The following is a 27,526-nucleotide window of genomic DNA, read 5'->3' on the forward strand; positions in this document are numbered from 1 at the left end:
TTGGAAAAGACCCTTAAAGGCCATCTATTCCAACTCCTCTGCAATAAACAGGGACATCTGCAGCTCAGTCAGGTTGCTCAAAGACAGTTGAATACCTCCAGGCGTGGAGCATTCACCATGTATCTGGACAACCAGTTCCAGTGTTTCACTACCCTCATTGTAAAAGTCTTTTTCGTTATAGCCAACCTAAATCTACCCTCTTTAAATTAAAACCATTTCCTCTTGTCTTATCAGAACTTCAAAAAGAGTATATCCCCTTCTTTTTTATACTCCCTTCTTTTGAAATGCTTCTTGTCAAGCTCCAGGATTTATGTTTGCTAAGATAAGCTATTTTAATTTAGCAGAATTTTTTTTTTCTCATGTTCAAAACTTAAGCTTTTCTATAGATGTAAGCTACTTTATTCCTGTGTCTCAGTTTCAGCAGGCATGAAATTGTTTTTTTCAGATCGTCTGGTGTGATGCTATGTTTTGATTCTAGGAGAAAAGCAATGTTGACAACACTCTGATGTTTATAGTTGCTGCTGAGCAGAGCTGTACAGAGCCAAGGCTGTTCTCAGTGAAGGGCCCAAGAAGATAAAAATGGAACAGATTTGGAACAGTGGACTTAAACTGGCTGAAGTGATATTCTGTTCCATATAACATCATGTGGAAGGAGTTTTGAAGAAGGTGGAAAGGCACCTCTCACTCTTCAGCTACTGGGGGGAGTGAGTGGGGCATTGGTCAGGCGGTGGTGAGCAATTGCTTGTACATCACTTGTTATATACATTCATATATATATATGTAGTCATAATCATTATCCTTTTCCTTTTCTTAGTAAATAACTTTATTTCAAACCTCAAGTTCTACTTTGATTCTTTTTTCAATTCTCTCCCCCACCCCCTGGAAAGGAGAGTGAGCAAACGACTGTGTGGTACTGAGCCACCTGCTGGGTAAAACCACCACATCCTTCCAAAGGAATATAGAACAGTATAAAGGGAAATGTCTCCACAGGCAGTATGAAAAGGGCTATCAAGACAGAAGAAGAGAGCAGATAATTTGAGTTACTTTAAAGCACTTGTCTTTGGGTGTGTTTCCTTTAATAGTTCTATTAATTATACTGACATAATATGTCCATATCCAAATATGTTCAAATGTGGAGCACATACCTTTGAGAGGATTCAGATAGAAAGCTTTTATCATTGCAGAGGGGAATCAGAAACAAACAAACAAAAAGAGATGTGGATATTAACTTCAAGCATATGACAGCTAAAGCTACCAATATAAACTATCATGAAACAAAACAAATTAAAACTTAGCATAATTCAAAAATATTCCTGTAAAGTATTATCAGCCTACAAAGCAGTGGTCAGATCTTATCTGGAAAAGAATTCTGAATGAATATTCCAGAAGATAAATTTTATTAATTTAATATTTTATTTTGGTTTCAAAACAAAACTTTCTTGCAGGACAATATAAATAGACAGTCTATTTAACAAGAAGTTGTCTTCATCGGTTAAAGAAGTGAAAGCTGTAAATGCACTAAATATACATCAGATACTACTGAGGGGATGGAATAGTTTAAACTAAAACAAAAATAAATAGGCTTAAATTGACAATGAGTTGTCTAGGAAATCTACAGAAAGGAGGCTCCAGGGAAAGATTTTCAAAGATGCTATTTGGATAAAAACAAACAGAAGAACTAACTTAAACTCACTTTATGAAAGGTATTACATAGCATAGTTTCCAGTTCCAACTGGGTGTGGGAGACAACAATCCAGGAATTCCCACTCTAACAACATAAATTCTCTAGTTTTCCTCCTTCTTTAACCATGGAAGATATTTTTCCAATCCACCTTGCAAAGTGTAGGTTTGAAAGCAGCATAATCTGATCTGCACAGGTCTTCATGGGGAGGATGCATACAGAGATGCTCAGTACTCCAAACTGTGAGCTACATTTTTTGAGCTTAATGTTTCATTTTTAGTTCCAGTGTCCATCTTATATCAAAGTAAATATGGACACTGCTTTCTTTCAGCACTGCAGCAGTCTGGTCTTTCATTATTTCTAATTAGGGAGTTTCTTTACTTTCATGCCTGCACGTAACTTCTATTACCGTTAATGGAAATTCTGTTTGTGCACTGATCTGAGAACAGACCCTTCAGATATCATGTAAATAGCTTTACAGTTGACTGGCCATTGCTGACCAACTGTGCAAACTGATATCCTCAAGCACTACTTATCACAAATTGTAGTTAGACTAGAAAAAAATATTTCTTGGGCTCTAAAGGTCAGTGTAGGGGGAAATAAATTGCTTATTTTAGTATAAAAGCACCATGAAAGCATTAGTTTAGTTCACCCTAAATTAATGCTCACAGTAAGTCCTCCTAAAGCTGACAGAATTGACTAAGATTTCACCCATTGTAGGTAACACAGAAAGCAGGATTCATTCCCAAAGACAATCTAGCTGTCTTTTGTAGGTTAATTATACCAGCTCCATATGAAAATAAGGAAAGGAAACATTGGGAATAAACCTCCTCTGGGAAATACCTGTCTCTTTTCCCAGAACTCAAATTACAAGTACAACACTTCTTTTTGCAGTGACTCAAATCATGAGCTGAATCACTCCCTGGATATAAGCCACTGCAGAGGAATTCTTGTGTTACAAAGTACATCTTTTGCATGATATCCTTGAAGAGTATTATGACGTCTCATTACCTAGCTTAAATTCTACAAAATGTATATAAAATTTCAATTCTGATTAGATAATTTCTGAAACAACTAATACTGGTTGGAAGTCAGGATTAATAGAGGCATACAGTAACAAAACTGGAAATGACCATTTTAGGAAATTATTGATGTTCTAAAAGCAAATGGTTTACGTGGAATAATCTATTTAGAATAATTATTTATATATACGGAGCCAGAAATAAGTAATTACTATGGAAATAATCTACATTTCCTGTCAGTAGCCCTGCACTATTTCTCAGTAATAAACTATTTTGTCCTTTTCCCCAGGCAACGTGGAATAAGTCCAGTAAAACAGTAAATACTGTTCTCATCTATTAATATTACTATTTTGTTATTCAGAAAGGACAGAGCTGAAAACTAAGCAGCAGTTATGAGAATGCTGTTGAAAGGAAGGAAGAAGGATCAAAGGAAGGAAGGAATAGAAAGGATAGTAAAACAACAAAGCTCTAAGCTTGTGATTTGACTGCCATACAATCTTGCTCATCATCACAAGCCTGAATACACACAAAAGACTTTTGATGAAATGGAGCCTTATAAAATATATGAAGAAAAACAAAGTTTTCTGACCTAGAAGGTACGAAACACAACATATCCCATGCTGAGCTATCAAAATTATTGTGATGCAGACACAATAGTGGCACTGATACAACAATTTTATCCTTTATCTGTGTTAAAAGTAAAAAAAAAATTGTCAGAGTGAAGCAAACATTGTGCGGTAATTTGTTTCCCTTCCTGAAAAGTATAATTACTTGGACATACGGTATACAAATGAATTCCTTTTCATTCCAGTGCAGTAATCCCTATTGCTTTGTGATTCATTTACTTGTTACACTTCTCCTTTCTGACTATAAGAAAATTAAAAACAGATAACTTCACTAAATTCTATTGTTGCAATAAGAACTTGAGCATTCTAAATCATAGTAACAGTCCCAAAATAGCAGTGATCCCCATGAAAATAGTGGAATTGGAGCTGAACCTACATTCAGAGCTCTAAATAAAACAAGGATGAAAACGTATCTGAGATAAAGATGTTTGAGTTAGGGGGGAAAAAAAAAAAAAAAGAAGGCATTGAATGCATTTTGCAGCAAATGATTTTAAGTACTCTAAGTACTTTTATTCCCCAGTCGTGATGTCATTATGCTCTAAATTTCACACTGAATGGAATCTGGAATGTAGGTCAACACAGGTATAAAAACACACATATTATGATGACTTTATCTCCTGAGTATAATTCAACGGGACTTACTTCCATACAAAGGCAAGTTTTTTTCTCCCTCATTCTCTTTCATCCAATCACACAAAGAAATGAAGCCCCGGTGAACCTACTCACCAGGTGGCTTTTTTTTTTCCTTTACTTAGCAACAACAGCTATAGAGCTTCACTTGGTTTGGGTTTTCTCAAATGCTGGACTTGTTAACACTCGTCAAACATGGAAAAAATAAAACAGTGTATTTAATTTCTTTCTCAGTGTGAAAGCATTGTGCAAAGGAACAGCAGATATCTAGGCAGTAACAAGTACAGCACAAAACATTTACAACATTTACACTGTCTGAGAAAAGAGACTCCAGCTCCTGTACCATCTTCTTGGTGGGTCCTTCAACACATGACTGTCAATATGTTCATGGGAATGAGCAATATTCAGTCCAGCCAGGATCCACTTACTGCAAGTCTACAAAATTCAGAGTATTTACAAAAGATATGGAGCATGTTTTTGGAGGAAAGAATCCAACTTCGCTGCCACCAAGGCACAGCGCACAGACGATAAAGCTTTTCTTCATTACAAAATCGGTGTCAAATTGTTAAGACCACTAACAACGTCAGCATAAGTCACTCTCATTAATTTGAGAAGTGAAGGTAGGATTTCCAAACTGAAGGCTTCTCTTTTTTTGTTGTGTTTTGTTTTATTTGTTTTAATCAGCTAAATAATGAGCCAGGGGTAGAGCTGCTTAACCAGGCCAAGGGAAGAAGAAAGCAGAATCATCTTAAAAGGCCAATCCAGGACTTAATAGCCTACAACAAAACACTAAGCAGGTCAGCTTCACGGTTCAGCAATTCCTAAAAGCCCTGTCTACTTCTCAACAGCTTATCAGCGGCCAGTGTATAAGATCTCCCAATGAGATCTGATTTACAGCACTAAAGGGCTTTGCGGCAGAAATGAAGGGCAGGAATTGCACGCTGTTTTCTGTGTATTCTGCCTGTACACAGACACATAAAAAATAAATAAATATGGGCAACTAAATTAGCCTCGGTGATAAGGATCTCTTTCATTATCATATGCAGGTCACAATGCCTGGAAAAGCTGGTTTGTTTTTTTCTGAGTCAAAGTCAGAGTTTATCTTGTTAAGCTATCTAATTGAACACAGCCCATGTGATAGAACAACACTAAGTGCATTAAATGAGGAGACTGTGTGTGTGAAGGGGTGTGTTTATTCCTGCATTGTGCTTGGAGGGTGCAGCTTCCTGGAAATTACCTTTTAACAGCTGTTTTAATGGCTGAAGAAAAAATATGCATCCAATTTCTATAATACATTTTCTGTGCACACATACGCACACACAATCTCCAAATTAGTTTAGTTTGTTGCAATGGTGAAGCAATATTTCATCTTAAGCATAAGGAACATGTCCTGATCAGCATTTGCCTGGGGTAAATCTGGAATAATTTCATTGTTGTCAGAGAGGAACAATGGCAGATCTACACTGAGGCAAACAAGATCAAAATCAGAACCCAAATGTCAAGCAAGATAAAAGCATAAACAGCATGATTAAAACCACTGTTGCACAAACCAGGGACCTGTGCAGATCTCAGTAAAGTGAATTATATATAATAACACTTACAAGTTTCCTAGTAATTTTAGATTTGTCTTTTTACGTAAATGCTTAAGTTATGATAAAAAACAGAGCTGTGTCAATTCTTTTCAGTCTCAGCACATTTGCTATTAGCATAAGAAATGCTGCTTATGGCAGAGGCAGCCGTGCTTGAAATTTCTGAATTAATGGATTTGATTTCCTCTTGAGACAAACCATCAGCCTTTCAGTAATGGAAATAGATATAGTTGGTAAAACAAATAAAAAGCTGGGATGCAGATAAAATGGGTCTCAGTTTAAAATAGTAATGTTGTAATTGAAGTGAACAATTACGGGTTTGCTCCTAAGCACAAAAGAAATACCACAAAAATGAGGTAATGTTTTTGTTAAGTATAGTCATTTCAAGAAAATGTAGAGCCGCAGATGTCATTGTCTGGAAAAAGGAAAACTATACTTATCCTCCTTTGCTGAGATCCTTTGATAGCATTCTGATAATTTTAATAATAATTACTAATATTAAACATAAATTTCACATTGGGGGGGGGGGAGGAAGAAGGAATGAGGGAAAGGTAAAAGCTTTTTAACTGGTTGCTAAACCAGAAAGGCTTTCTCGCCTTTCAAGGGATTTTGGTTATCAAAGATCAGAAGCCTGAAGTAAGAATTTTAGGAGGGCAGGGGGAGGGAAACAATTTTCTGCTGGGAGAAGAAAGACCTCTTGTTTGCACTCTTAGTCAGAGCTTTGATACTAGACAGCCTGCCACAGGGAGGGAAGGATGCTGGCAGTACAGAGGGGCAGCTGCGAGCTGGGGGCCAGTGGGGAGTAGGCTCTGCACCTGATCTATTTGCTGAAGAGGTTTTCTCTAAATGGGTTCAGCTTCTGGCTGGCTTTCAGCTGTATGCATCACTGGGGAGAGAAGCAGAGATTTTCAGTGTGTGAGAGCCTTTCACGTTAACGTGTGATGGTAAAAGTAATGAAGCAGACCAGAAGCCAATGTGTTACCTCTAATCTGAGAATGCATTCATTAACGTTGAGCCATCAAAATGCTCTGCCCTGTCCTGTATTTCCTCTTCCTTTGTTTGCATGACCAGGGGCGTTCTCATCACAATTCTTGCTAGACAAATATTAATTAACAGGTCACAATCAGTGACGTGGCTGTTAGCAAAATACATAGCACTCTTGCCCTTCAGAAGGGCAAGCCATTGGGACTTTATCTGGCACAGCCAGTGCTGCCCACGGCTTGCATTTCTATCCATACATTTGTATTTACATCACTATGCTACCCAACACTGATATCTCTGTAATCAGCACAGCCTGTAGCTGCATAGTGCCATAGTTCCAGGAGCAAGTTTTCAGGCATTTTCAGCCTCCTAATTGCATTGGCAGGGATAACTGCAGTGCGGTGCAGAGCATCCCAGGGTTTGGCTGCCAGTGCTGAGGGGCTGGGTCCCTCATCAAAGGCTGCAGCTGCTTCTTCTCCAGGAGCTTGTCGTGAGGAAACTCTAAATGCAATGTTTTGTTAGCGTTCATTATTTAATTATATCAGCCTCCAGTGGCCTGCATGGTATTTCACACATCCAGACAGAGCTCTGACATATAAATGAATTTTCTAAACTACTGTGTCAGGCATGCCTGTTCTGCAAGATATAATAGCCTATTTACATATGTCACTCCGAAGTCCTCACACAGAGATTTTACTGCTTTCTTCACACTCTTGCACTTATGTAAATACATCTACACAGTACAGGTGGATTTCTGAATTGTCAAGTGATTTTTTTCCACTAGCAGACAATTTTTGAAAGAAATTAAAACCAAGAGCATCGTGGATTAAATATGTTCACTACTTTATTTGGTGTTTTAAAAGCTTTTCTGAAATGTTTTAAACAAGATGATGTGTACCCATGGAATTAAATACACACTTAATCTGTGGAGGAAATAAAATTGTCTGACACAAAGATTTAAATCTTTATTTTCCTCCCTAGACACACTGGCTGGTGACACATAAATGTACTTTTTTTTCCTTCCCTTTGACAGAGTAATAAAAATCTCATTATCTCTGAATAGACAGCAATTTCATTATCTAATCTTTTTACCAAAAGGTTAGTTAATTAATCAGAAACAAATCCTGATTATTATTTCAATAGAATTAGAAAGACAAATCACCAGAGTATGGCTAAATAGGGCAAGCCTGTGGTTTAACCTGACTCATTTACATCCAAGTACAATGATTGTCAGGAGCTCGCAGTGAGCAAACAGCCCCTGGAACATAAGCCAGCAGATGGTTTTCTCTCATCACTAGCCTTTCCTCTCCTCTAATGCCTCTGATCCCATTACCTCACTGAATCCGTTGCCAGGGTAACTGTTAAATTGCTGTGAAAGGCATCATAATAAAGTAACCTGTCACACTGGCAATAAAAGCAGCAGAATTTTCCTGTTCACTGAACTTTTCAGCTCATCAATACTCACTTTATGGAGAAATTCAGCACTACACACAGGTCAGGTGCAGGAATTATACCATGAGACTTTTGAAAAGCAAACCAAAGTTCATGTAAATATGGGAAAGGTATAATTAAAGATGGGATTCAGAGATGCGCACAAAGCTAATGCTTTCTACTCGCCACAGAAGGTGAGGACGAGATCAGAGATGCTCAAGCTTCTCCCCTTTTTAAGCACACTCCATAAATAACCTTTACTGCAGGCTAGCAGGAAGGTGATTAATCCAAAATCATTTTGATGGTGTTTAAAAAACCGTAACCTCCATTGCATCAGGCTCCTTTCAGCAGCTGTTCTCTGGCCTATTTGCTAAAGTGGATTTTGGTATTACAGAATAACCTGATGCCAGGATTCATTTAAAAGCATTTTCCAACACTTGTCTACATTCCATTGCTTTACGGACTTTTGAATCAAGCTTGATATCTTTAATGAGATTTTGCAACATGTAGCCAATTTCAGTTGCAGGGGAACAAAAAAACCAACACCATCACTTTCCTGATCTTCCCATCTGAAATTAGTCTTTCCAGTTTTCTACCATAACGTGTCCTACTGCACTGTCGATCCAAAAGAATAAGAGTAAGGTTTTGGGTTTTTTTCTGATTTTTTTTTTTTGGTCTAAAAACATATGTTAAAATATTTTCCATAGTATACAAAGGTAGAAGAGCTGTTTCCACTGATCTGAGCTGCATTTGATCCCGTCATGCAGAAAAGAGCTTCCTCACTTCAGTTAGGCTCAGAAAAAAACTTTAAGAACATGGATGAAAAAAGAGAGTGCATATCTAACCCTTGTAATTAACTATTTGCCAACTTTACACTTTCATCTTATTTTGGTAACACCATTATTTATGCAGCAGTAACTTTGTAATATGTGAGTTTGCTCACTGAGATAATTGTCTCTCTATCTCTTTTTATATACTTGGACATGCTTACCTTGTTAAGCAAAATGGCAAGAATTTCCTCGATTGACAGCAAGCAGGTGCTACATTGCCAACTCCAGCTGCAGGCCATAAAAATACATGTATTTAATTAGAAGCCAAAGTATACAGTGCTGAGAGGATTTAAAACACGACTTGTAACAGACAGATCTTTGTGTATATTGTCTTTTGCTTCTGATCACCAAGTTCAAGACAATACTCTTCATCAGGCAGCTTGAATGAAGCAATGTTTGTTGCATTCCTGAAACTTCTCAAAACTGCTGGAGCTCAGAGAGAACAGAAAGATTATGTCCTGATAGATGTTTCAGTGACTGCTTTTATAATGTCACTTTTCATCTTCCTGCACAGACCAGCCTTCCTCCAAATTCTGGAAATATTCAATGGAATCAATCATTTCCGAGATTCACAAAACTTTAAACCTCTCTGATCTGGCACATATAAGAACTCCAGTATAGCTAAAACTGGAAATATGCCTTCAAACAGGCAGAAATTCTTGCTCTTTCCACATGCCCAGTGGAGTAAGAAATGCTCCCAAAAGATCTGCCAGCCATTTCTATGGTGTAAAAGACCAAGTAATAAATCCTGTGCAGAGTCTTTTTCTCACAGTATTTAATGCTTTAAAAGTGGAAATATCAAGAACAGCAATGTGTAGACAGGGCTTTAAAAAAGAGCAATTTTTAATAGTCGCTATTGTTCTAATTTAAAGCTTACTTAAAATGACGAGCATACTGTATTGTTTGCACTTATGCTCTGGCTACATGCAAACATAAATGAGATGCTGACATGGATAGAGCTCTTTCTTTTAAAAATGTGTGTGAATATTCATGAGCAGCATTTGTTAAATTATTTTTCCAGCTCCAGAAATGCAGAGAGCAGGGCGTGCTCTGTGTGAGCATGCATTGGAGAAGCTACTCTGTCACAAAGACTTGGTGGGAAGCGGCTCTGTCTTCTGGTGACAAGTCCCACTCTAGACTGATTCTGCTTTCCCTGCAGCTGCATCTTCATATGCAAAAACCATCAGGGGAATTTATTCTGGGCTGAATAACAAGTGGCTCCATTTTTGGATGGCAACATGGATATATTGGCATATAGTGAATTCACCCAAATCTGAAAAGTTACAGTGCCAAAAGTGATATCAGAACAGCTTTAGGCCTGTAGTTCTGGGGAAAGAAAGAGGAGTAATTGTGCACCAGATGCACCTTGCACCAGATGCTGTGTGCTCGCCACTGTCCTCCTCACCAGCACACTGTGTCCGGGTGTGGAACACGTGCCTTTTTCTCTTTTCTTTTTGTGATTAAACTCATCCCTATGCAGTAGAACATCCCTGGCCACTGATCACTGCAGACCGTCTGCAGCTCCATTTGCCGACTGAACTGTGGGGGCCTCTTACAGTCTTTGTGCAGGTGTGGATTTCTGTCTTCCACTTTAATGCAAAAGGATAGGTACTGGCAAAAGTGGCACAGAACCTTCCAATCCACTGACCAGAGTCAGTCTCTCACAGCCATGATGTCAGAGCATCTTCTTCTCAAAAATAGCCACATTTTGTGCTTCTGGCGAGGTCAGGACACACTGCATTGAAATTTTTCATCCTGTTCCTAGCTTGATTACAATTGAAGGCTACAGCTCTGCCAGAAACAAAAATCCACTCCCCCTCCTTACCCCAATTTTTAGTGTTTATTCATTTTAGCTCTTTTGTCTGTTTGAAACAGGAATATTTTCCTTACTCCACTTCTCTCTCTGAATATTTCTCACTGTCTGTCATAGCTACTAGTAATGAAATTCAAGGGAGAAAAAATGAGTATGGGCACAAATTAAAACCATATTGAACTACTCTTTCAGTGCAAACTGCAGCAGGCCCAACTCATCCACATCCAGGGAGAAAAAAATCCACACTGCAGCAGATTGCAATGGAGTTGTATTGATTTGCATCAGTCAAGTAACCAAAATGCATCAATTAATCTTAGTGGAGTGAAAGAGTTGGGAAGGACGAAAGATCTGTCCCTCACAGTTACTATATGATTTATTTGATCTTTATTATATATATGATCAATTCTGTTAGCTTAAATTATTTTTCTATATCTCATCCGAAGACAGTGAAATAATGCAGAAGTGCACCTCTATTTGTTTTCTTTTTTAATGTTTTACTATATCCTATATATTGTTCTTTCTTCTCATGTAGAAGTTAACATTTCTCAGATCCAGCATGGTCAGTAACATATTGTCAGTCACTTACTGTGACATAAAAGTCTGTGATGCAACCAGCTATTTGTAGTTCTTCATAATGCCCAAGACCGGAGTGGGGAAGGGACAACAAAAGCCCTCAACAACTCTTCATTCTTGATGTTGCTTCTATTTTGTGCTATGACTTCATGTTCCCTAAAGAAACAAGACCATCAAAAGCAGTGCACAAAACACATCCTCTTCAAACACTGAGAATGATTACTTCATCAAGTTTTACCTTTCAGCAACAATACATGTGGTAGCAGCTATGCAGTAGCACTTTGAGACCATGGATACTCCGGAATCCAGTAAGAAAACTGCGACTCCCACGTAAAGAGCAGTTGAAAGTTGTTTTTCCTCACTGAAAGTTGTGCTGAGATTTGAGAAGCTTAAAGAACTGACACAGCAGATGTCTTCAGCCACTTGGAGCTGATGTTCTACCCTCCCAATTTTTAATAGATTTTTGAAAATATATGTAAAGAAATATTCCTAATAAAAATCTTCCACAATTTTAACTGTCTGGTTTGCATCAGAGCTTCATACAAAAGAGCACTTTTTTGATCCCTGACTTTCCATCTCTTTCTTTACCTTTCCATCTCTTCTACTTGCTCTTATCTGCATTACTTTGGCTTCCATATTTTATCAACAGAAAATTCAATATCACAGGCTGAAGATCAAAGATGAAATTTAATCTTCAGATTCTGCTGTTCATGCTTATGGACCAATCAAGTGCCACTCCTGCTCCCTGTGACAGTAGCAGAATCCTTGATTCAATTACAGGTTACAGTCAATGGGGATCATGCTTTAATCTGTGTACAAACTAAAGGATAAAATAGAAACATGTACGCATTCTAAGTATAATACTTTATTATGGTTTAATGTCAAGCAGTATTGCCATAATACAGTCTGGTTTCAAAAAATGGATGAGATTAAATTGTCTGCTCAGCTATATCTGCCTGTTATATACATACTAGCATGCATACTGCTCTGCTTCCCTATCTGACTCTCACAAAGACTCTGATCCACTACACATTGCATGATCACAAAAACTGCAGTGATTCTGAAGGACTCCCAGTATTATACAGGATTAGACCAGTATTCTAAACTTGATAGGATTTCTCAAATACCATTCACATACAAGATGCTATTCAAGGGATTAATTCCACTGAAATAATTGAAATTTTTGCTCAAGTGTTAGCATGTTCACACATAAGGAAGTCCATAATGAGTTTCTATGTTTACCACTGTCTTTTTAACACTAGGTGTTATATTTTTCACCAAGGTCAATTTAAAGGAAGAGGTAATTGCAAACAAGGAGGCCAGTCCACAAATCTGACAGTATTCTACCATGCTACTGTAAAGCATTCCCTGAGCTCCATTATTGTTATTCCAATTATGGAAAGAGCTTAAACACATGCTTAATTTCAAGATGTGTTTCAAATATTATGGGATATTGGCATGTGTTTAAGTGCTTCCACGAATGGATTAACTAAACAGTGACAGGAGCAACAGCAGAGAGAGTCCTCCCCTCCCCTCCCCTCCCCTCCCCTCCCCTCCCCTCCCCTCCCCTCCCCTCCCCTCCCCTTCCCTTCCCTTCCCTTCCCTTCCCTTCCCTTCTCTTCCCTTCTCTTTTTCTTTTTCTTTTTCTTTTTCTTTTTCTTTTTCTTTTTCTTTTTCTTTTTCTTTTTCTTTTTCTTTTTCTTTTTCTTTTTCTTTTTCTTTTTCTTTTTCTTTTTCTTTTTCTTTTTCAGGAGAGAAAATAATCTTGGCACTGTGTGTAAGTACATGGAATCTCACCCAAAGCTCATATCACCTACAAGCCACCAGTAACCTATTTATCAACTACCAGAACCATTTTAACGTGTCAGTAAAAAAATACACTGCTTTGATGTCTAATGTGATTAAGGTTCTTAGCTTGCAGTTTATTAAATCTCCATGTTTCCTTTTTGTTATTTCCTTTGAATAGCATAAATTTAAGCAGATAAGTTTAAAATATACTGAAGAAGAAATAGGGAATATCATCTGTATAATTATGTTTCACACATGAAAAAGGGCCTTTCATGAGCTTCCTTTCCAAAGAAGTTCCTATGGTTCTCTCAAGTTACAGTTTCCATGCCAAGACATAACTGAATGGAAAGATATGTGAAAAAACAAACAGCTTGCTTCCCACTGGTATATCTAGAGCAGGTTTTGAGAGCTTACTTACAGTGGGTGCCATTTAAAAAACCAGCATTTGTCAACAGGTATCATGCAGTTACCACAGTTGTTTCTTATTATGCTCTGGTACTTCAGATGCAGCTTGGTGACAGCCCTTGGCAAACACTGGCTTTTAAGTAGCAACGAGTATAATTGCGGCATTCATGAAAGGGAACAATGAGCAGTGCTTATTGAAAAGGAGCCAGGTATCTCATTGTGTGGGCCAGTGCCATGCCTGCTTTCCCACACTGTGCTGCCAATGCTGCCTGGCCCCAGCAGCTGGGCACCCACTGCCCCAGCCCTGCAGCTGAGCCTGACACAGCTCTCAGCTTTGCAGTGGGTTCTATAATGAGACAGTTTTGAAAGGACAAGAATGAGAGGGCACCAAGCATGTTTCCAAGCTCAACATAAAAGCAAGACTCATCTAATCTGCTGTAGTTCTGTGTACAGCTTTCTCTGGTCTGATGGAGATCAAGAAATTGGGAGGTTCATAAAAATGGCATGATTCTGGATAAATACAGAAACAAGAATGAATTAACTTTGTGAAACAAATTCCACATTTGAGTTAAAATTCATATATTGGAATGATGTTGTCATATGAGCTAAAAGTTTACAATGACATTCATAAAAATACTTACACTGAATAGAATCCTATTTAATTTGCAAAGACTGGTTCTGGATGACAGATTTAATGCTATCCATATACATAATTGTTATCCTTGCATGTACCATCATGTATCTATTATCTGAAAGTCATGAAAGTTTCTGTGGTCTGAAAGGGGAAAAAAAAACAATGCCCATTTGTTAATGAAGACTGTTTGTAGTAAGGGGTTAATTACAGCTACACAGACCAGCTGAAATTCAGCACACTTTCACTGTGCTGTGAACATAGCATATGCAGCATGTAACACACTAATGTTCAGTGTGTGGACAGTAGTTTCTCTGAATAGTTTCACTGAAATCAATGGGCCTAACTTGCATAAGCAAGATCTTACAAGACTGGAGTATATTTATATTCATACTGAAACCGTAACTTCCTTGTTCGCTGTTACTTAGATTGCCTTATTAATCTGCTGGCGTCATCCCTCAAATTCATTCAGGCATATCCAAAGCAGTGAAATGAAGCACTGTCTGCAATCTGGGGGACTCCAAACAGTCACTTAAATGCAAATAGTGGAAGTCTGCTGAACCAGAGACAATTATCTGAGAAGTAAACTCATTTTTTCATCTATAAGTCATTATTTCTGCAGTGGTAGAGAAAAATGAGAACTAAAATATTTATGTCTCCTAATACCATACATTTCAGTGTACCATTTATGCCTTGCTGCAAGCTACCTTTCTGCACATTTGGCAAGGCAAATCTATATAAGAAAAGCAGTACTCTGAAGATTGCTGATGTGTGTGTTTATGGATGACTAGCACAGGTACTGGCAATTTTCGTTGGACATGATTATATATCCAGTACACCTATAGGAATGCATAGGCTAACCTGTTTCATCTGTGCACAAGGACACATTCTATCGTTTAACTTGGATCCATAATTCTTGTTTTTATGCTATCATCAGACCTGTATGATCGTGTATAAGAAAATATCACAGTCAAGCAGAGACACAAGGAATTCTCTTAACATAAGGCCAATCCCCACATAGTCAGAAGTCACCATGGCAGCTAGTGTACCACCATCTCTGAGACCATCAATAATAAAGAAGGGAACATATCATCGTCTAGCACAGTTAAATTATACATCATCTTTTTATTATCTTTTTATCTGTCATAAACCTGTTTTACTCAGACAGAAACAGCAAATATTCAGGATAACCTTTTCCTCTACAATTTTAGTACTGAAAGTCATTCCTGGATGGAGTAGAAACAAAATAATGCGAGACAGTGTTCAGTTTCCTTCTCATAACAGGTCATGAAAATCTGGTCTGATTAGGCATGCATGCACACACATTTACTCTAGCATTAAGGTTTGCTTTCATTGCCTAATATTTTTTAATAATTGTCATGTTAATTGCATTGCTATGTAAAAATAAATAAGTAACTTCAGTTCCCAACAGCTCCCAAGGAAAACAAAACAAAGTGTCTATTCCAACAACATTTGCTGATGTGTGTGTTTTTGTCTATGCCACTTTACCAGGAAAAAAAGACTATAATTAAGACAAAAAAAAAACAAAAAAAAACCAAAAAAAACTGATTAAAAATAATCAGTACAAAATCATTGAAAACAAAAATGAATAAAAGAAATACAGACAAGTAGGAAAAGAAATTTATGGCTCAAGTTTTATGGATGTTTTATAACTTTGCTGTTAATTACTGTGGTTATTCTGACAGCATATCTGGAAAAAAAAAAATAATCTACAATTTCCTTGATAAAGAGTTAAAAGATAATCCCATCTGATATTGATCTCTTTGCAAAGTTCCAAGAATAAAGCTTCTGTTCAGCAGGCTTCTGTCTCCTCCCACATTTTGTTTCCCTGAGAAAAGAGTAGTAATGAAAAAAGGCTCCTTGTCGGAGCAATACAGCTATCATGCTGGGTCATGAAACTAATTATGTTTTGTGATGCTGGAAATCCTCCATTTCTGTGCAAAGAGGCACTTCTGCATGATACATGAATGTTGGAAAGGCAGTACATTGTGCTCTTTCATCTCTGTCACTATATATTTATTCTGACTCTGCTCCTAAATTATTCATTTTCTTTAAGCAATCAATATTAATAATCTGATTTGCTCCCTGGCATTTTTAGTCACACTTCTGTTTAACTGACTGTAAATAAAGGTCACTTGGAGGCTTCCTGCTGCTGTTCTGAAGGTCCTTGTCTAATTAATTCCCAACACTTTTTTTTTTTTTTGTGACTCTGATTAGCAGTTGCAATCAAGTTCAGCAATTAGCTGCCTCCTTGCACAGTGATTTGCTCACTCCACCTCCCTGTATAAAGCTACATTTGATCATTACTCTTCAAAGGCATAAGGAGGAATTTAAATTCATTTGTTTTGTGTTTCTTGACCATGCAGAACAGATCGATTTGTCACTGCTTGTACATAACCTTTGCTCATCTACATCATACCTACTAATCAACCCCAATCCCTCCAACAGATTTCATAAAGGTAATGAATGGCCTCTTCAACAACCTGCTTATGATACACCTAATCTCAGCCTCTGTTCAACAAACAGCTACAGCTCATCAAATCATTCTTAGTTATTTAAGCACTCCTGTGGTTTTGCTCACATCAAATTACATTTAAAAAGGGAGCCTGCTTCAGATTCAGTGGATTTATCTTCGTCTACTCAGGACTGAGGGACAAGTCCTCTGTGTAAATGCCTTTGGAAGGCATTCTAATTCACAAGAAGACTGAGATCACACCTGTGCTGGAGCTTGAGAAATAATTATCTTTTGAACCCCTTTTTTCTTTAATTCCTAGCATCATGGAAAAGTTGTTGGAAATTTCAGTGCTTTACTGGCTATTAAGAAAGACCACAGTTAAGAAGGATGTCAAGTTTGCATCTGTGAGGCTAAATTGAGTCAATCTACTGCAGATGCTCTTCAGCACTCTGAATTTGAAGAGCAGGGATAAGGAGATTAAGAATTATATTAAACACTTCAGCAAGATCATCAGCATTTTTTATGCTTCCCTAATTAGTCTCCATATTCTCCATTCTTATTACTGCATTTTGGGTAACAATTTGTAGGTAATACTGTTTGATGGAATATTTCTGAAAAAAAAAATCCAACACTACCAAAAGTGAAAAAAACAACAACTAATATAATTCTGATATTCAGGGATTTTTAAAATTTTATTTTATATAAACTCATTGATTCTAGAGTTTCTAATTCCAATGCAGATTCTGTATAAGTAGTTATTTCAATTTAGATTCTTTCTGTTGTCTGAACAGAAAAATTAACACATGCACACAATATACACCCTTCAGCTGAAGTCTGTTTCAATGCTTTCACAGTTGTTGAATGCATCTACACATTGTTGTTAAAGAAATGACAGAACTACATTTTTGAGAAAGATGATCCTGTTGGTACTTGTACCCACAATATTTTCTGTTAACATTATTATTATTTTTCATATTAAAGTCCTGGCCAAATAAGTAAAAAGTAGAACTGACAAAACATCAGAACAGAATGAATGGATCTTTAGGACACAGCTGGACTTTAGAGAAGGAAACATGAGTCTAAATTACTACATACTGGGGATTGCATGAGACATGAGAACTGGCACTTTTCTTTCACAACTCACTGTCTATGTCTCATTTCATTTTGACCTGAGTTTGGATGCCAAGAGGTGGGAGGAGGGGAGTATCTGTATATAGATTTAAGTGCCCTGAAAAGGACAGAGATAAAAATTTAGCCTAGATAAACTACAGTTGCAATTTACTAAGCATATAAAAGCAGTTCCTTGAACTCGAGCATATTTCTCCTCCTAGCACCTCTTCTGACAGCAGCAAGCCAGACCATGCATGCCCTGAACAAGCAAATTTTCTTTTTCCTTTCTGTTCTGGCAAGCATGTTCATTTCATCTCACAGGGGATCTGACAGCTTTCCCTACTCTCTAAAGCAATTCTTTAGCACTCATTGAAATCTGCTGTAAGTGAAAGGCAGCAAAGCTGTCTAGCATTAGTGTGCTGAGACAGGCAACCAGGGCAGTAAGCTCAGACAGCCAGCTTGCTCATAGTGTGATGCACAAAATCAAGGCTGGAAGCAACTGTTTGGTCACTCTTGGACTGACTACTTAATGAACACAGGCATGCAATATAGTCTGCTTATTAGCTAGATGATGTCATGGTAAATGACTACATAAAACATATGGTGCTTTGAAATTTAGGCATGCACACGTAGCAGGGTATTTGCAGGTGCAACAGTTGGGGATGTAGAAGTTGCGCAACTTTCTGGTCTCATCCCCTAAGTGAGCATCTTGGAACAGTTAAATATTATAAATTCCTTGGAGCTACTGGAATTTTGTGTCAGTTAAATGCATTTTTTTCATTGGAAAAATATACTTTATTAAAAAAAAAAAAGTTTTTCTTGAAGGGATAAGTGATAAAATCTATAAATGAAAAATATGTACCAAAAAAAACCCCAAAAAATAACAAAAAAAGAACTATGAAAGAACCAACAAAATATTTGTTACAGAGTCATAAATGTTTGTTTGAATATCTGCCACGGTGAATTCCTCAACAGTCAAAAATTTACCTGGCTTTTCTTTACCAGTTCTTTCCTGTAGACATTCTTAAGTTAAAGATGTAAAAAACATGATAACTAGGTTTTGCTTGCTTATAGTCTGTTGCATAAGATCACATGCCATTATTGTGTTTTTATAGCACAGAAAGATCCAACACTTGGAGCAAAACACTCACTGTCTATGTAATCTTGCAGAAAAAAAAAGCCATTAGCTCTTCATCTTTGTGTAATAGTATTTATAATTACTCACTGGAGAGGTAGTACTTATGAAAGCCTTCCTGAAAGTAATTCCTTGCAAGCATGTAAAGGATTAAATAGATATTTGCTTTCTTGTGCTTGAAGGAGCAAAGAAATCTGTAGAAGGAATGAATTCTTCCTCCTGATGTTTTGCTTCATTCCTCAGACTCTCATGTGTACAGCAGCAGTTGAGGCTGAGGAAACCCAAGAACAGCTGCACCACACCATTTCTTTACTAACATAGTGGTTACTTACGAGGATGGCTCAGTAGAATGAGACTTGAAATCTGTACTACTTAGTTGGAACTCACAACCTCTTGAAAGGTATATTAACCCTTTCCTTCTCCATTTGCCTCAAGGAAAGTTTTACGCTGCTTACTGTGATTTTTTTCCACAACTTATCCCATAACAGAGCTACAAACCTGTCTTCTTTTACAGTATACAAAATTCATAGGACAGTGCAAAAGCAGCATTTTGCCTATATTTGCTAAACATTTGTCCTTCCTTGAAATCCTTAAGGCAGTTGACTGTCATATCATACAGAAGCATTGTCAATACTTCATGATTACGGTGGGAGTGAAAGGCCTTAAATAAGGCATTTATACATGGCATATGGGAGACTCTGTTGGTAAAATGATTTAACCTAATGACAGTGAATGGTAATGCCCATGGCTTAACTGATACAGCATTAACACAAATTTATCAAGCAACAAGCAGATTAATGGTGATTTGGAACACACTTTTAATGCAGACAGTCTTTTAATTACACAAGTCACATAGAGAAGATGGAGAAGATTTTTGTTGTTAAGATGTTCCTATATAGTTTTTTTTTTCCTCTTGGTCGAGGCCAATTAAGTTTATGGACTTCACTGATATCTGTTTTGACAATGAAATCAAGAAACTGTAATTACATTATTTGCAAACAATGAAGCTCTCAAGTCTGTGTATACTTGTTGTTACTTGTTATGATTTCTTTCATTTCTCACATCCTTTTTTTCCCCGCAATAAAAAATAAAGTGCATAAAGAAACTATGTTCATGGAACATTAAGTTTACACAGTGAACTATTCAAATGTCAAGAAATGCCAAAGTTAAGGATGAATGCACAACTGTAACAATGTCCTCTTGAGTATTACAATTGTCTTCAGCTACATGTCCACAGTTATGTGGTCACATAGAGCAATGTAAGCTATATGCCAGACAAATAGACTATGAAAGTCATTGGAATGAATGTTCCTCCTACCCAGGCTATGAATAATTGATTAAAGAGACAACAGAAATAAAACTATTTGTGTCCTAAGAAAAAAAAGGAGAGGAATCTTGACCTGTCAAGGCATTTCCCTAAGAGAATATAGACTGTGGCCTCCTAAATCTATTTCCATCTGTTGCTACCTTTGAAATAATGGTAGCTATGGCATTGTATAGTTCACAATTTCTTGCATCCCTGTGCTTCCTGTATAAGAATTCCTCAGGGAATGCAGCTGTCTGTTATCTATGTTCTTTCCTGAAATGGCGATGTAGTCTGAGCTGCATTGGAAATTTGATTAATTTGGGGATGACAAATAAAAGAACCTTCCCTTCCCTTCCCTTCCCTTCCCTTCCCTTCCCTTCCCTTCCCTTCCCTTCCCTTCCCTTCCCTTCCCTTCCCTTCCCTTCCCTTCCCTTCCCTTCCCTTCCCTTCCCTTCCCTTCCCTTCCCTTCCCTTCCCTTCCCTTCCCTTCCCTTCCCTTCCCTTCCCTTCCCTTCCCTTCCCTTCCCTTCCCTTCCCTTCCCTTCCCTTCCCTTCCCTTCCCTTCCCTTCCCTTCCCTTCCCTTCCCTTCCCTTCCCTTCCCTTCCCTTCCCTTCCCTTCCCTTCCCTTCCCTTCCCTTCCCTTCCCTTCCCTTCCCTTCTCTTCTCTTTTTCTTTTAATTATTTTAAATAGTCACCCTTTAGCGTGGATGAAAAGGACCTGGATCCTAACAGTGGATAACTTGAATGACTCAGGAGTCTCCAGAGATCATTTCTTGATTCTATTAAATATCAAGCAAGTGCCATCTTAAATCTTCATTACATGAAATATTTGAAGGGTACTCCACACGAAATCTCACTATTTCCCAGCCCTCAGCAACTCAAAATATTGAGAGTCTGAAAACCAATTTTACCTAAAGGTCCTGTTACCTTAAAAAAGCATAAGCATATTTCATTCTTTCTTTCTAAAGGCAATGTAACAGAGAAGGTGAATAAAAAAAAAAACAGTTTGGGAGTGACAGGAACATTAGCTCTTCAGTAAAGTTTACTGAGATTCAAACCTTTCATCAAAAATCAATTCCTTTATTATTGCTGCATATGCACGGATCAAGAAAACTACACTAAAGTTTTATTCAGTGAAAGAATCTCATGGAACTAGTTAAATGCAAGTGTGGTTAAACACATGGTTCTGAGCATAGTTAAAAGCTGAATAGGCAGCCTTGCAGCACCAGAGTGTTATAGAAAATGGTGCAAAGGGTTTGTGCAAAGGTTATAAGAGTATGTTTTCTCCTATAGAATTTAGGTAGTTAATTCTGTCATAATGTTTTTGATGACCTCTCTGATTAACTGATTATGTAATAAGTAAAAATCAGGATATAGACATTTGTTATTTTTTTTGAATCGGATAATACGTATCTTTCAAATGGTAAGAATGCAACAGCACATCTCTGTATGCTCGTATACCTCTACAGGAGTGCAGCAGTGAAGGCTCCTGGGCATCTGTGAGAAGTTGGAACAATTTTTGGCTCGAAGTTCTTTCAACAGCACATGTCCCCCTATGGACAAATGAGTCGTCACTGGATCCCTGATGGTGACTTTTTCTGCTTTGTATCTCATTCGCTAGGATTACTCTCTTTACTACCACTAACTTTCCCATCTTTCCCACATTTCATAAATACTTTGAATTTTTAATCATAGAATCATAGAATCATAGAATCACAAGGTTGGAAACGACCTATAAGGTCATCTAATCCAATCGTCTCCTCATCACCATTGCCACCACAAGCACTAAACCACGTCACGCAGCACGTCATCCATACACCTCTTGAACGCTGCCAGGGTCATCGACTCCACCACCTCCCTGGGCAGCCATTCCAGTGCCTGACCACTCTCTGAGAGAAAAAGTTCTTCCTTATGTCCAACCTAAACCTTCTCTGATACAACTTGCATTGCCTGGGAGAAGAGGCCAAATCCCTCTTCAACACAACCTCCCTTCAGGAGGGAGGTTGTGGTATAATATATTGGTAGGACAACATTTGGCCTCGTTTGGTCTTAATTTCTTTTGGATATATATATGTATTGAACCATCTCTTTCAAAAACTGGACCGATACAGCATCAAATACCAGAAGCACACTAATTCTTTACTAGCCTCACCAGCACCACATAAGCATTTTACTTACTCAAAAGTACAGTCTAATTCTTAGAGGAGATTTATATATATATATATATATAATTATACTATCAGTGACACTGGTTAGGTTTAGACTGTTGTGGGGAATCTCTAATTATGAGCAACTTCTTACTTTTATATTCATGGTAGAGATTAAAGAAGAGAAAACTCAGATGAGGATTTGTGTTGGTCTTCCCATTTCATGGCTATTCTGCCAATCAGGAATACCTCTTGTTGGTGTAGGCTACGATTACTCTGATCTAGCTTTTCCTTCCTATTGTTTACAAGTGACTAAGGTTTATCAGAATCGAGCAGACAACTAGCAGACAAGAGGCCAAGGAATAATCTCTGAAGCCTTGTGGCAGAACAAGGCAAGAGCACTGGCAAGAGGTCACTGAACAGAAGGCAAGAAAATTTCCTGAATGCCTGAAAGGAAATACATACTTTACAAGTGAACCTTCAAGACAAAATCATGACTCATTCAGACAAGAAGAACAGATGTTTGAGTTGAAAGTGTCCTAGACAATAAGAGGAACTATTAACTTATATTAACTTATATGGAAATAACATTATGAAGAGAACTAGAAGGAAGGCCTAAAAAGGCTAGTTTTATAACCAGAATATATTCATCTTGTATGTTCTATTGCATGCTTTACTTTAATACTTGTAGATTGTTATCTTTCTGATCATACATTTCAACTCTGGGTAATGCATATGTGATGGTATCTTACTTCTCCTGTTCAGTTTCAGTTACTTCCCTCTGTTTGTTAATATCCAAATAAATCCAGTTTGAGTGTGAGGCTTTAAGACAGAAGCATCAGGTTGAAGACTATGGAAAAATAATTGCATAGCTACAGGAATGGATAATCTGTGAGTGGTAAATTAATCCCCAAACACAAGTTACTGGTAAGCCTTGCTAGTGATAACAAAATCTTTTCCTTACCATAGACTTCATATGTAAATTAAATATATATATAATATATATATATATATATGGTAAATATCTTCACTTTAATACTTCTACAATCTCATCCCAAACTTATACACATACATGGCTATCTCTGTACACCTTAGATATTCCATTTGCAAAGTGAAGTGAAATTTCATTATTTTGAGAACACTCATTCAAATATCACTTTATGCACAGGTTTTGTTTAGAGGTTTTTTTTTTCTGTTTGTTAGCAAATATTTTCGTAGGAGTAAGTTACCACTAACTGACAAGCTTCTTGGAGAATGCAAGCTCAGCTTGGCAGAGCTCAGACAGTTGTGGTCATCAGTGCAGAATCTGGCTGGAAGTCTGTAACTATTGGTACTCTCTAGGGGTTGGAGCTATAGGTCTGGTCTTGTTCAACAAGGATAGAGTGCATTCTCAGCAAGTTTGCTGATGATATAAAATTGGGAGGAGTAACCTACAGCCTGGAGAGATGGAAAGGAAGGAACCTGGTGAGGTTTAACAGGAGCAAGTGTAGAGTCTTGCACTTGGGGAGGAATAACCACATGAATCAGTACAAGTCAGGAGCTGACCTGTTGGAAATGAGCTCTGCAGAGAAGGGCTTGATGGTCCTTGTAGACAACAGGTTGACCATCAGCCATCAATGTGCCCTTGTGACCAAGAAGGCCAGTGGTATCCTGGGGTGCATTAAAAGAGTGTATTCAGCAGGCCAAGGGAGGTGATTCTTCCCCTCTACTCTGCTCTAGTGAGGCCACATTTAGAATACTGTGTCCAGTTCTGGACTCCCCAGTTTAAAAAACAAAAAACAAAACAAAACAAAACAAAAAAAAAAAAAAAAAAAAAAAACAAAAAAAAAAAAAACAACACAACAAGGATCTCCTAGAAGAAGTCTAGCAGGGTGCCACAAAGATAATTAAGGGTCTGGAAGGTGTTGATTAAGGGGCTCCCATAAGAAGAAAGCTGAATAAGATGGTTATGTTCAGCCTGGGGAAAAGAAGATTGAGGGGGGATCTGATAAATGTTTATAGATGTCTGAAGACAGATGGAAGGCAAATGGATGAAGCCAGTGTCTTCTCAGTGTTGTGTAGGGATAGGACAAGGCCTAAAACTTGAACACAGGAAGTTTAACACAGACACGTGGAAGAACTTGTTTATGGCAAGGGTGTCAGAGTGCTGGAAGAGGTTGCTCAGAGAGGTTGTGGAGTCTCCTTCTATGGGGATTTCAAGATCTGTCTGGACGCCTACCTGTGTGACCTCTTGCAGAGGTAGCTGCTTCAGCCACTGAGTAGGGCTTGATTACCTCTTGAGTTCCCTTCCAAACTCTGCAATTCTGTGATTCTGTGGTTCTGTGATTTATTTGTTTGTCCCTTAATCCTTATCCAGAATATCTCAACTGTCTTGTTGCCAACTGATAGGTCTGTACTTTCCAGCCTCTCCATTACACACAGCACCACTATTGTCTCTCCTTCCTTGCCTGTCTCTTCTGGAAAACCTCTAACTGTCCATGGCAGCACACCAATCAGAGGACTCTTCTCATCTGTTTATGCTTATACCAATTATACTGTAGCTCTGGGACTAAGCCAAAGGCTTCTAGTTCTTCCTGCTTGTTCTGCATGCTGCATGCATTGGTGTAGAAGCATTTCATATGTGTTTCATTATACCCATCACCTTGTAGAGCAAACTGAATAATCTCACCAGCACACAGACCCCTCTGATTGTGGCATGCCATCTGTTAATTTACCACCAGCAGTATAGGTGCAGTTCAGCTGGGCTAATGATCTCAACCCCAACCCAGGCACATCCATAACAAGCAAGCCTGGTTTTATTCTCATCCCCTTTCAAATCTAGTTTAAAGCCCTCTCAACAAGCACTGTCAAATACTGTTCTAGAATGCTTTTCCCCTTTGAGACACGTGGAACACATCTGTTGCCAGCAGGCACAGTACTGAATAAACTGCCTCATGATTAAAAAAAGAAACAAAATTGGTCTGATAGCACTAGCCACTTAGCCATGTGTTGATCAGATGTTCCTCTCCTGCTCCTCTCACTATTTTTCCCTGCTTCTGAAGGGACTGAGGAAAACACCACCTAAGTTACTGCTCCTTCAATTAGCCATCCTAGCACCTTTAAGTTCATCTTGATAATTCATCTTGATCTTCTGATTTCTCCCCTAGACGTCATCACTGTCAACTTGAACTACGATACGAGGGTAATAATCACAATACTATAGCAGACCAGGAGGCTTCCTGTTTATTTCCCTGGCCTGGGCTCCATAGAGGCAGCAGAATTCCCTATGGATAGGTCTCAATCAGCATACTGGGCCCTCTGTTCTCCTCAGAAAGGAGTTGCCTATGACAACTGCCTTGCCTTTCTTCTTGGCAGAGGTAATCTTAAGGCATGGTGCTGACCGCCCTAGACAGCCCTCTGAATGGATTTTCTCTAACATCCTCACTTACACATCCTTCAAGTCCCAGAACCTATTATTCAAGAGTACCTGGATATGTAGGTAGGCTGGAAGAGGGTTGTCTACTATCTGAGTGTCATGGTTTTTTGTTTTTTCGAGTTTCAGTATTCCACATCAAAACATCATGTAGTGTATGGGGCATTAAAGTCTTACTGCCCCAATTCCAGTGCCTATCCCTGTACATTACAGAAGTCACGGGATCTGGCCCTTCCGGGTGGGGGGCAGGCTCTTACTGCCTTGCAGTGGGTGCTGGAGGGTGCTTTCCTAGCCATTCCAAGCTTCTCAGGTTTGACTTGGTCTCTCTCTCTCATCTTGTCTGATTTATTAATCTCAATTTCAATTAAATTGTATTATACTGTGTTATCTTGTATTCTGGTATTATAGTAAAATAAGTTTTCCTTCATAGATTGTTGCCTCTGCTGCCGCTGGAACTTGTTCCTTCTCTTTCTTGTCACTTATGTCTCCTCCAAGGGACCAAAGCTTTAGGAAAGGTGCTGATTCCTTAGGTTTCCTGCATGTAGTCTTTCCCAAGCCTTCCAGTTCACTCGTAGCTCCTAATTTTCACTTTTCTTCCACTGAATTCTCACTGATTTCACTCAATTCTCACTGAATTCTTCCCCTCAGTGAGGGGACTAAAACAGAACACAGAATTTAGGGTGCAACCTTACCAGTGACAAGTACAATCACCTCTCCAGTCCTTCTGGCTACATAGTTTCTGATACAAGCCAGAATACCATTAGCTTTCCTGGCCACTTGGGCATACTGTTGGCTATAAAATAATACTCTCAGATCGTTCTGCCATGCATCTTTTCACCTACTCTGCTCCAACCATGTTGCAGTGGATGGGGTTGTTGTGACCAAAGTGCAGGACTTGGCTTTTGGTTTTGTTGTTCCCATAAAATAGGCCTCAGGCCATAGATTCAGCCTGTCCAGATCCCTCTGTAGGGCATTCCTTTCCAGGCAGAGCAATTCATTCACAAGATGAGTCACCTGGCCGTAGAAAGAGATCAGGTTAGTCAAGTAGGACCTGCCCTTCATGAACCTATGCTGGCTAGGCCTGATCCCCTGGTGGTTCTGTACATGCTGTGTGATTACATTCAAATTGGCAAATCTCCAGTCATCTGGGATTTTTTTAGTTGACCGGGACTAATAATAAATGAGAGAAGTAAAGAAGGCGCTGAGAAACTCAGCTTCTTCCTCATCCTCAGTGGTGAGTTTCCCTGCTGCATGAAAAAAAAAGAGATACTACTTGGCCCTGCTTTTATTTATTTATTTATTTGTTTGTTAATATATCTGTGTCTTTCAATCATCTTTCGCAATGATGGTTTGATTATGTTCTTGGTGGGCTTTTGCCTTTCTAATTTTCCCTCCGTAGATTCTAGTAATGTCTTTGCGCTCTTCGCAGGTTGTTTGTCCTTTCTTCAAATATATTAAACTCTTTTTTTGCCCAGAGTTTCAGCAAAATCTTCTTTTTTAGCAAGGCTGGGCTTCTTCCCTGCTTGCTCATTTTATGACACATGGGGACAGCCTATTTCTGCACCTTTAACATTTCCTTCTTGAGGGACGTCCAGCCTTCTTGAAGCCCTTTGCCCTTCAGAACTGACTCCCAAGGGATTCTCCCAACCAATGTCATCAACAGCTCAAAGTCCACCCTCCAGAAGCCCAAGATAGTAGTCTTGTTGACTGCAGTCCTGTCTTCACCAACAGTTGAGAACCCTGTTATTTACTGGTCACTATGCCCAAGACAGCTTCCAAACACCACATTTCCCACAAGTCCTTCTCTGTAAACAGCAGGTCTAGAAGGGTACTTCCCCTGCTAGGCTCTCTTCCCTGCTTTTTCAAGAAGTTACCTGTCACAGAATCCAGACACCTCCTACTTTGCTTTTTCTCTGCTGTATTGTATTTCCACTATACA

This window comes from Tetrao urogallus (genome assembly GCF_951394365.1).
Source record: "Tetrao urogallus genome assembly, chromosome: Z".
NCBI classification, from domain to species: domain Eukaryota; kingdom Metazoa; phylum Chordata; class Aves; order Galliformes; family Phasianidae; genus Tetrao; species Tetrao urogallus.